This window comes from Varroa destructor, unplaced genomic scaffold (genome assembly GCF_002443255.2).
Source record: "Varroa destructor unplaced genomic scaffold, Vdes_3.0 BEIS01000004.1, whole genome shotgun sequence".
Taxonomy (NCBI): domain Eukaryota; kingdom Metazoa; phylum Arthropoda; class Arachnida; order Mesostigmata; family Varroidae; genus Varroa; species Varroa destructor.
In genome coordinates this window covers 19,367,380-19,378,338 of record NW_019211457.1, presented here as the reverse complement: position 1 = coordinate 19,378,338, position 10,959 = coordinate 19,367,380, and the positions used below count along the sequence as shown (strand labels likewise).

The 10,959-nt window shown below is 38.9% G+C and overlaps 1 protein-coding gene and 1 long non-coding RNA gene across 13 annotated transcripts in view; one reads left to right on the top strand and one right to left on the bottom strand.

Annotated features, from left to right (window-relative positions):
• Positions 1-7,860, bottom strand: part of LOC111249151 (uncharacterized) — a 34,543-nt gene extending 26,683 nt beyond the window's left edge. The window contains exons 1-5 of one of the 3 annotated variants that reach the window (XR_015326649.1): positions 7,578-7,858; positions 5,718-5,947; positions 3,127-5,256; positions 2,299-2,409; positions 1,126-2,008 (exon numbers count right to left, since the gene is read on the bottom strand). This is a non-coding gene — a long non-coding RNA (uncharacterized LOC111249151). Of the gene's footprint in view, positions 1-1,125; positions 2,009-2,298; positions 2,410-3,126; positions 5,257-5,717; positions 5,948-7,577 lie in introns of those variants that run through there. The other 2 variants (XR_015326650.1, XR_015326651.1) reach the window with 2 other exon arrangements.
• Positions 1-10,959, top strand: part of LOC111249148 (uncharacterized) — a 334,604-nt gene that overhangs the window by 206,488 nt on the left and 117,157 nt on the right. The gene's annotated exons all lie outside the window — the stretch shown is intronic.

Sequence of the window (10,959 nt, the reverse complement as noted above, 5' to 3'; positions counted from 1 at the left end):
GTGTATATATATCTACAAAATCTACGCCTTACTTTATGTTTTTTGCTCACTGCAATTTTTTTTACCACTGCCAGCCATTCGCTTTTATACTTCGATCCCCATATATACCTATGTGTGCACATGATAATTCTTAGCTCATATGTGCACTACGGCTACACATTTCAAATATAAAACGTAGCTTTTGTCCAATATGCTATAATTGTCTACAACAAATACGTACTTTTAAACCTTCACAGATACCTTTGTCTGCTCTCTCTCTCTCTCTCTCTCTCTCTCTCTATATATATATATATATATATATATATATATATATATATGAGTAACATATAGCGTATATATTGCGATTTAAAATATAGTGTATATATACTGCTGGTGCTTAGGGCCTAAATCTACAAAAGAAATAAACGTCGTTTGATACCACCGCGTTAACAAAAACTGCGGCTATGCCATACGTTTTTCATTTTTCAAGGTACAACGAAAAAGAGTCATTGACAACTTAATTAAATTTATAAACTTAATAACTTAGGATCACTGCCCTTTCTTAATCATAAACTGCTTCTCGAATAATCATTACTTTCAGATAGGGAAAGGACTATTTAATAAGATTTATATCGCATATATCTGGTTACTTGTAGTTCAATAACGTGTCATATATGCGGTAGCAGTTGTTATCCTTTGAGTCAAGCTCAGAACAAATAGTATTCTTATAAAACTGTTCAATAAGCAAAAGTCCAAACAAAGGGATGATAAAAGAAAGACAAATAATTACTTATTGTCAGAAGTGCACCATTTTTTAAAGTTATACGAGTTTGATACGTCACAGAATAAAAGCATTATTTAAGGTGAATATATATATATATATATATACAAATCGGTGCCTGCTAAATTGATTGAGAAAAAAGAAGCAGCCGACTACCGAAGAGATCATGGAGTTCTTTGATACTGACGATGAGAGGTCTATGCGGAAAAATCGAGCAGCATGTACGAGGAGGAGAGTAAACATTAGAGAATAAACCAAAAATAGGTGTTTATATATGACGATGTAGAAGCCCACGTATTCTACTGTAGTTGTCGCCGTCAAAATCGAGCATCGATCGTTGATTTCAAAAAGGAAAAAAAATTCGATTTCTTAGGTAAGATGTTAAACACTTATAGTAATAATTTATTGCGTACTATTGGTCTGGTGTTTTTATTTTTTTTTTTTTTAATTTTTCTTTCTTGGTTTCAATTTGTTATGTTACATTGTACATTTCGATTTTGGTTGTCGCATTTTGGTACCAGTACAGTTACGTTAAATTGTGATATAGTGTAAAACTTAGTGATACGCACAAAATAATTAAAATGGTAAACGGCACATACCTGGCCATTAGGAAGTGAAAAATTTAAACGAACGAAAAACGATAAAAGTAACAACGATAAGGTTTTACCAAGCTAATATTTTACTGTTTTCCCCCTAGTATCACAAAGGTAATATATAATTAGCTGTAGCTATCTACAGTAGCTTATATATACTCACGAAGGGCAGAGCTCTCGTTTTATTAGATCAAGCTTGTGAGCTAGAATTAGAAAGCATATCGAATACACTTATCCGCTATTAAAGATCATTCGAACCATATGCCCGATGAGTTTTGTTGGACAGAAAAAATTTTAAATAAATACTTCATCTGCTTTCAAATTACGCTCAAATAAATACGTCGTCCCAAATAAAGGATTACTCGCTCCGCTTCGCTCCTGTCGTTCTATTAAACGCCGAATGCGCTTCATTCGTTTTCGACCATCCCGCGTTGTCATCACTTTTCCTGCAGTATCATCATCGCCTGGTAACCTTTATTCATTTGGAGCATCCAGATCAGTTTCACCTTGAAGTCAACGCTACTGCCGCTCTATAGCGAATTGGCTGCGTTTGTCAAAAGGCATCCAGCGGTATGAGAGAAACTGCGGCAGCTTAGAGTATAAGTTAGGGGTAGTGCGCGAGTGCTGAAGCTGTGGGGTGGCGGGAAGGAGAGCACTTGAAGAAAGGAGACGAAATGGTTACGAGCATGAGTCAGAGAAAATTTGCTTTGAGAGAATAACACTGGCAAGCTGAGCCTAGAAAGCGGAGTTGGGAGAGGTAGGCGACGCTGCCGCGGCTACAAACTGAACGCGCATCATATCAGTATCTTTCTATTGCACCCTCGCTTTACTCCTTTCTTATCCTATCAGCGTTTGTTTTCAGTAAAATTACCGCTCTGATGAACTCAATTTTGGGAAGTTCACCGCTTGTAGTTTTACATCTTCTGCTTCTGTTGGTCAACTCACCTCCAGCGTCATTAAAACCGGACCAGAAAACGCAGGCAGTTCGCTCTATTAGCCCTGCTGTAGCCAAGTAAATGCGGTGCACTTGGGTAGAAGGAACGATGACCAAATCACCTGAAAAAAAGAAAGGCACTAATTGGTTCCATCTCAACTTGCTCGATTTTCCTGCTGTTGCTTTCCATAGAGTTTCGTGTAATCACAAAACTCCAGTGACACGTCAAACTGGCTGGACGCCATGCTTCATACAACTACAAGCGATTGACTTGAAGGAAACAGATTGCGGTAAGAGTGGATAAGTGATGAAGTTGGAGAAGCCGAACCGAGTAGAGGGAAAAAACTGAAGCTTAAAGGCTTAAGTTGACTCAGTGATATCTATCTGTTCAGATAGCCATAGGATATCTTTGCAGGTATCTGTGCGTGACAGACTATCGGAGAGAATAACATGCTGTAATCTTTATTTGGTTTTAGAATTGATCCAGAATCAAACAAAATATTGTTCGATCTAAGTATTGAACATATTGCTGGTAAAAGGAAAGTGGAAGTAACAGTAAATTGAATACATACACACAAGGAATCTTACACTTTCTAACTTGCCTCCTTTTCCATTACACACTAAACAAAGCGTGAATCGTTCATAAAATCCAATTTGTCGACGAATTATTTGAATAACACAGTAGTAAAATACAGAATACACATAACCTATAAGGATTAATAGAGACTATCAGTGGTACGAAGTTAATTTGAGACAAATTTAAATGATACATTACGTAAGAGAAAGCTGTGATCGATGGAAGATGAGGTTAATAGTTACAATTTAAATAAAGTGCTTACTTAGAGTTTGGTCTACCGAAGCCCCTTCAGGCCTTAGTTTCCCTTTAACTTATAGGTTTCTATTTCATCGTAGACTTTCGTCTATTTTATCTCCCGATCGAATAAGTCACCATCGATCGTTTCGGCAGCAATTCATTTCACCAATTGGTTAACGGGCAATCAATCAACCGCTTATCGATTTCCACATCTTCCCTTCATACGCGCCTCAGCTTCCGTCACTCGTGATCCTCCGCTTGGAAGCATTAACATATTAAAAGAGCGACAAAATGATTCGTTCTGTCAGCATCGAAAGCGTTAGTTACATTATTTAGCTAACAAGCACCGACGACTTGCCCGTAGACGGCAACCTGTGATGGTTTCCTATTGAAACCTCTATACCTTGAGAAACGCTTTGGTAATTTCTAACGGCGATGCGAATGATGTCTTCTAAGATACACGCTGGTTAAAAATGCGCCACAACAAACCTCAGAAACGTACGTTAGGTCAGAGAAAAAAAAAAAAAAGGTACAACAAAGTCGTTCTGGCAAATCTGCCTAATAAAAATCTACAGGTAATTGGGGTAGCGCACGTGATTATTTGTTCTTTTAGATCTACGATAACTCAAAGTGGAAAGCGATTATACCCAGGTAATTATATAGGTTATTAGACGGAGCCGTCGGCTTCGTGCCGCGTCTATTTCATCGTTAATTAGCTTATTTAGCCTAATTATTTTACCTAGGCTAACGAAAACTATAGGTCGAGTAGGCATTAACAATTGTCCTTTTTCGATTACTTTATTTTGCCTAACCCATTATTTTCCGTCATCTCATCGCTCTATTCAAATATGTTTCCCAGGCTAAAAATCAGCTCTCAATTTGTCTTCTTCGTAATATGTTGGCTTTTTATACATTTCTACAATACGACTACGGGATTTTTGAGTGCTGACCAGCTGACTTTGATTCCGAAACGCACACAATTAGGGTGGTCTGCTTTTGAGAGACGTACATAAATCGAGTGGGCTTTATTTTTAGGACGTCATCATTGCAAAAACGTTTTTTTTTTTATTCAGCTCGTTGATACCTCTGAATTCGTGTGAAGTAAAATACCCTTAAAAAGAACACCACCCAAACGACCTCCTCGACTTGAAAACTAAGATTTAGGTTTATCAATATCTATTGAATTTCAATTTGTATCAACAAATACCAGCCCGGAACTATAGACTTTCACCCAAAAAATGTTCATTTTAGTGTTACATAAGAGAAGAAGCACATCCATTTTTTGTCTTTTTTCTCATTGAAATATCAATTTTAGCCATACAAAAATGTATTGGAATTTTTAATTTCAACCTTTTGGCATTTCTCTCGAAAAATGTTTCAAAGAACATTTTTTAAAAATCCTGCAACTCAAATGGTGGTCCTGTCAGACACTGGAACATATTAATTGACATCTGCAAAGATTCATATAATACAACCCAAACGTAGCTCAAAAAGTATCTTCATCCCATGTATTTTTAACTATTTTCGGGCTGAGGTATCTGTTTTAGATACGAATATTCTTACATTTATAGCTAACTCGTCGAGATTTGGTATCAAAAAGTAACACATTTACATGAACCTTCCCGCAAAGCTTCGGCTACCATTTTGTCAACGGATAGCCCATTTCAGCCCTGACGATTTATTCTTGCATATGCACAAGAGATTGCTGTAAAAGTCGTTTAACATCGTAAAAGATGAACAATTTGACCAAATCTACATAACATTTCGGGATGAAACTTTAACGGTCGGTTAACAAAACACTCTGTTTTGGTTGTGTATAGATTAATATTAATACAATGATTCACGTGTGTGTGTGTGTGTGTTAATACATTATCGACATGGTAAAAATTGTGAATAGTATGAGCAAGCACGTTCGACAAAAAGGACTTATTACACAAAAAACGAATTCGTGAAACCATTTCTTTACGAAGGATATTCTATGGCAAAAGTTTGTCAGTGTCCAGTTTACGGTTTCTGCGGTCCTCAAATCCACACGCACATCGTGTATTTTGGACTGCCTTGCCAAAATCGCATCAAGCGTTAAAAAGAGTTCGGCCAAGAGCCGTAATGATTCGAATCGCCCGTCAACGCGACAAGGCTGCCAAGTACAGTAGAACTGGAAAGCAAAAAAGAAACGTTTACGTTATCATCCCCCAACGATCTACCAGCGACAGCGCGCATTCAGTTAACTCTAATCGTATCGAATGCCTATGGTTACTGAATTCCGAAGAGAGATTCGGGTCCGATTGCAGCGTAGATAAATGAAAGGTCATATCGGAGGCAAAAGATGTAGACCACATAACTACCAACGTAGAAACCAATCTACATTGATGTAAATCATGAGTTCGCCACGTATATAATAGGCATACATGATATGTTCGTGATGTGAAGTACGCTCGTGATGAACAATTCATTATTTTTTCTCAATCAGGTTAAACAAAATCATGAAAGTAGAGTGTCCTTGAAGAAACGATTGATATCTGCTCTATGGGAATACTTGTAAGCATCCTATAGGTTGTATGTGTATGTTTGTTGTGAAATTCTTGTGTGCAAAAGCTCGCGAGGGGGAAGACTTGCCCACGTCGGTGTTCTTCACGATTCGTTAGTTCCTGTTTCCTCTTCTACTAGACACTACACTGCTTCTGATCCTGCCAGGATCACCAACGTAGCCGTGCAGCCCAGCTGATTCATAATATCCAGATGGCAGTAGTCAGCTGAGCCGCCTCGCGTTTCCGTTCGTTGGGAGTATGATAGCTCCTGTATCCGCAATAGTGGTGCTAACAGCAGCTACAGGATTATCCGTGACGCTGATGTTTTTTGTAAACGAAGGGATAGCATTAAGTTTTGCACGGGTGAAGATAAATGGGTAATTCGGCTTTATTAGGATATATATCCTGTTTTATCCGGTTTTTTAGTATTCGTTACATATGGTCTCATTAGGTGAAAGAGCCAAGTGTCACAGCGAGATGGCACGAGAAATGTTAGAAACTGAAAAACATACACTGAAGCCCCATGACACTTTGGCGCTAACAGTGAGGTATACGGCCTTTACTAAAGTTCTTGTGGAAGCTATAGCTTGAGCCGTCCGGTACATATGTACACACATAGCTACAGGTTTCCGTCAGAAGAGATTAGTGGCAATGCCTGCAAGAGCCCCTTGTGCGACAACATGCGACGCCCCAAAGATACGGAAGCCCCTAGCGCCTCTTGTTCCCACACTGCTTTAACCTTTTTCAGAAAGTGACTCACACAGTGAGTGATCTGCGATAATAATATATTATAGAAAGACGTCATGCAGCTCCAAAGTTTTATTTCGTTGTCCAACTCTAACCTAGAATTAGGCGGTTTATATAGGGATGTTACCTCATCTACTGCAATAATTGAAGCGAAATAATCCGTGAGCTCTTTTCCTCATCTTTTTCAGTAACACCTTATTTTCCGCTATCACTAAAAGATTTGTTTGTAGAGTATGCAAGACATTTATTTTACCAACGTGCGTTGACAATAAGAATTCACTTATGTTGAGGTATAGGTAAGGCGGATTATGAAAGGCCCCAAAATTTATAGATATAAGTTGAATAAAAACAGTGAGTTTCAGCAAGAGATAGCTAGAGTTCCTTTTCTTTTCGAAGGGCTCAACCGGCTTGTCATCTCGTTAGTTGTGGGCTGTCTCATGAAATTTTTCACTTGGACTGTGGCATTCGATTCCACCGAACGGGTGCCCTGCTACCCACGTAGTAGTTCTTTTGAATCGAGGTCTGAATCTTTGATTTTAGATTTTCGTTAACATTTTTAGTCAGCAGCCAGAGTACTATGCCGCTCTGTTAACCCCATTCTGACTTGCATAAAAGCGAAACAAGCTAGGATCAGCGGATTTTGCGGAATTAGCTTGGAATTTAGTTTTGGCTTTTGTACGTGTGTAGATGTCCATTAATATTATTTCCTTGCCTGTCGAAAAGACTCCTGGCTTTATATTTAAATAGGAAACAAATACAGCATCTAGCCTTAGAGAAACGTAGCGGCGCACCTGTGCATAATAAACGTACGCTCGTTTCGAGATACTCGCATAGAAAATTGGTTTGAAATCAATCCAAGATTTGAAATCGCTATGTCAACGATTTGAATTCGTTTTAAACTACTGATACTCGTTCCCAGAACAGAAAAATAACATGCAGGTACGTAAGAAGACCTGGGTATTGCCTTATTCCCAAAAACATCGGCCGAAAACTTATTTCGTAATTTGTTTACTAAACTAAATTTGAAACATGTTCCAGTCAGGATTTCGGATATCTATAAATATTCTAAATTGATAGTATGAATAATAATCATAATCTAACCTGTTTTTTTTATGAATTAGCTTTTTTTTTGCAACAGTTAATGCAGGAATACACGCTAATCCATACAGTTAGGTTTTTTACACTCGTAGTAATATCTTACCTGATCTCTTAGTTATTGCCGCCTATCATCGTAGTGCCACCAGCCGCTGCCCTTTAAGCAAGGAGAGTAAGCACGAACGAAAGTGGGTCGCAGTAAGGAGGTACATGAGAACCTGCCTTTTATACTTTTTCTACTTGTTCTTGCGAACCCTTTGCCTGCTAGCATGGTAGCGCTGGCCCGAAGCTATTTCTTGCAGTCTCGGTGGCCACTATCGGTGCTTTGGCTGCGGTAAATAGGAGAGGACGACAGGCTTCGTTCGATTCATGACTAGGATGATAGATATAAATAAAGGGAAAACCGAAGAAACGACAGTAGTGCCAAAAAGATGAAGATGAGTCTGAGAAGAAGCAAATACGGGGTTGAAAGTAAAGGGAAAGAGGTAAGCAAAGAATAACAGGCAAGCGACATAGAGCTGTGGTACAGCTTTACGCTGTTGAAGTGTGACGGCTATCGTGTTGTGTTTCGTCTAGCTTTGTGCACGCTTGCGACCTGTATTACTGCTTCGGGCTTTGACCTTCTCTTCAAATAGGAACACAATCTTCTTACGTTCAGTAAGAGGGCGGAGTGAGCGCGAAACAGTAGAAGAAATGGAGACAGCGAAATGAGTACCGATAGGTCTCAATACTGTTACCAATCATACAATACAAAAAAAAAAACAAAAATGATGAGAATTCGGTTTGCTCCGCACCGCTATATGACTGCGATCCTAAGCATATGCTTCTTATATGTACCGCAAGTTTTTGCTTGCATGATATAGAAACTTACTTTTCATTCATTAAGAAAAAGTTGCTTTTACTAAGGAAAAGAATCAATCACACGTGTGCAGGAATATGCAGCCTGCTATTTGAAGAATGAGGATATGACATTTTCGGAACGTCGTCTACGGTGAAGACGTAGTTGCTAAAAACATTTTGAAGGTCCAAAAATAGACGGTAGTCGCCGGACGAAGAGCATGCGGAGCTGGTGGGAGCGGGAGCGACTTCCGCTGCAACCACGTAATTACGCGACCGGTTGTCTTGCGACACGTGCCCAGGTGTTGCTCGAACGAAGAATCACAGCCTTCGCTGTTGGAAAGCTGATTTGCTTGTCGCGCAACGCGATCGGTAGACCATATTCAGCCAGGTCGTTAGATTTCAGACCCTCAAAGTAAATAATACTTTTCTTTTTTTCAAATTTGCGGAAACACGCATAATACTATTTAGTAGTTTTGGTTTTGTCAATGCGTACATTTGGCTCACGTACGTGTATAATTATCGAATTAAAGAGACAGCGCTGCTCAGTATTTGATTCTATGTCATATTTATCAAGTAGAAAGGACTATCTTTGCAGTGAGATCAAAATATCCTGAACTAATAAAGTTCCTTTAACTAGGATTCCGGCGTGAAGTCGTTATAGCTGCACTCCGAATGGTAGCCAGAATTTGGGCAGTTCAGAGTAGGAAAAAGTTCATGCAGTACCTATACTATTATTATCACTTCTACGTGCAAACACAGTCGAACCTCAAGCAATTGTTTACAGTTACTCAAGATGTTTATCATTTAACGTAAAACTCCGCGACGAGTTTCGATACACGAAAAGCTTTATCGGATAAAGACCAACTCTTTGCCGGGTCAGTAACCTTAACACCACTCAATCGCTAACCAGCGGAAGCGATTTTCAGATTAAACCAAGAAGAAGCTGTAGCTTATATACTTCTGTTTCGTGAGCATGCACACAACATATACGTTGGAGGTAATAAGATTATATAGGTCGGCATTTGCTTAGCACAGAGAACAACCATTGCCATGCAAAAAAAATAGCTAACAGTTCGCCTCCTTTTTGTGCCCCTGAAGGTCAACTACGCGAACCACTAATGATTTTGTGTAGATAAGTCAATACTTTAATAAACCATACAGAGAATGCTTGAAAATTATCTGGCGATGAAGTCGATGCTTCGTAACCATTTAGGGACAATCTAAGTAAATCAAAGATGAGGTCTCGTGTGCTACAGGTCCTTAACAGGCTCTACTGGGACGTGTAAAACCAGGTTTTAAGTGCCCCAGCGATTCATTTTATTAGAGGACTAAGCTGGAATTGTAACAATGTGGGCATTTTTCTCCCAACAAATGAATTGCACTAATGAGATTTACGCCTCCATTGTGGTTACATAAGATTCTGGAATAAAGAACTACCAAATGTTATCCATAAGTTCGTAGTCGTAATTATTTGCACAGACTTGTATAGGCAATTTTCGTTAGTTCCAGCGGTCAATGTGTGACAGCTGCTGTGATTTGTTTCAGAAACTAGAGATGTGGCATTTAGTTGGTAATAAAAACAATAACCCGATGCTGTATTTAATAGCTGAATATAATTTAATAGTAGAAAAATACTCGCTACTTTTATGTTGTCGCAAACCTTTAGCAAAAGTCAAAGAAAAACATTGTTAGCTAGCCCAGATAGCCCAACTGCTAAAAACGTAGTAGACTTCTCACCTGCATACATATCAAAAATGTCGAAATTTCGATAATCTTTCTTTTAGAGGCAACGTTTCCATGTGAGGAAGAACTGCACGGCTCAGGCAGTGTTCCGTTTGTATAACTCCACCATCGCCGATACAATGTGTTTTGATTCGATAGTTTCTTGTCTTACACCTTGGTTAGTTCCACTTGTTTTCTATTATCTTTGATAATATGGGTAAAATCAAGGTCAGAAACAGTATTATCATAGTTTGAAGTAGGTGATAAGTCCTTTCTACGCCACGTCATACGTGACACATCTTCACAAATGTTTGACCCATGGTACATCTTTCTTATTACATAATGTAATCAGCTGCTCTCGCCTGCTTTCGCCCTAATGTGACGATTTCGTCTGTCACTTCGCACGGTCATTGCATTGTGGATGCTGATGTCAACAGAAAATTTTCTAGCTTATTCTTAGGCCTCCTACGACAGTTTTGTCTTGCGATAAGAATATAATAGAAATAGAAAGTGGAAAGGAAACTACCAGTCAACTCCTGACTCTCCGTTTAGCAAAGAACAGAGACAGTTCCTTTCGCACGGAACTTGGATTAACTACCGATGAAGCCGTCACCGTCGAGCGTCGGCATTATGAAACAACAGCAGCAAACGTGAGCCCAGTTGCTCGTTTCGACGTATTTCGAATTGTTCGTCTTTATTTCCCTATGTCACTAACTAATCACTTACTCTGTTCTGAACTGTCGGCTTGTAAATCCGTGCAAGCTCTACTATATGGGCCCCTTTAGCTTGGCAGTCGCTGATTTAATCAAACCCATGAACTCGAAAATCTTCTATAAAATAGATCGGAACAGATACCTTTTTCTTCCCTATTCTTGATCCCTATACATAGAAATAACATATTAAATGTGATTTTTGAAGCTATGAAT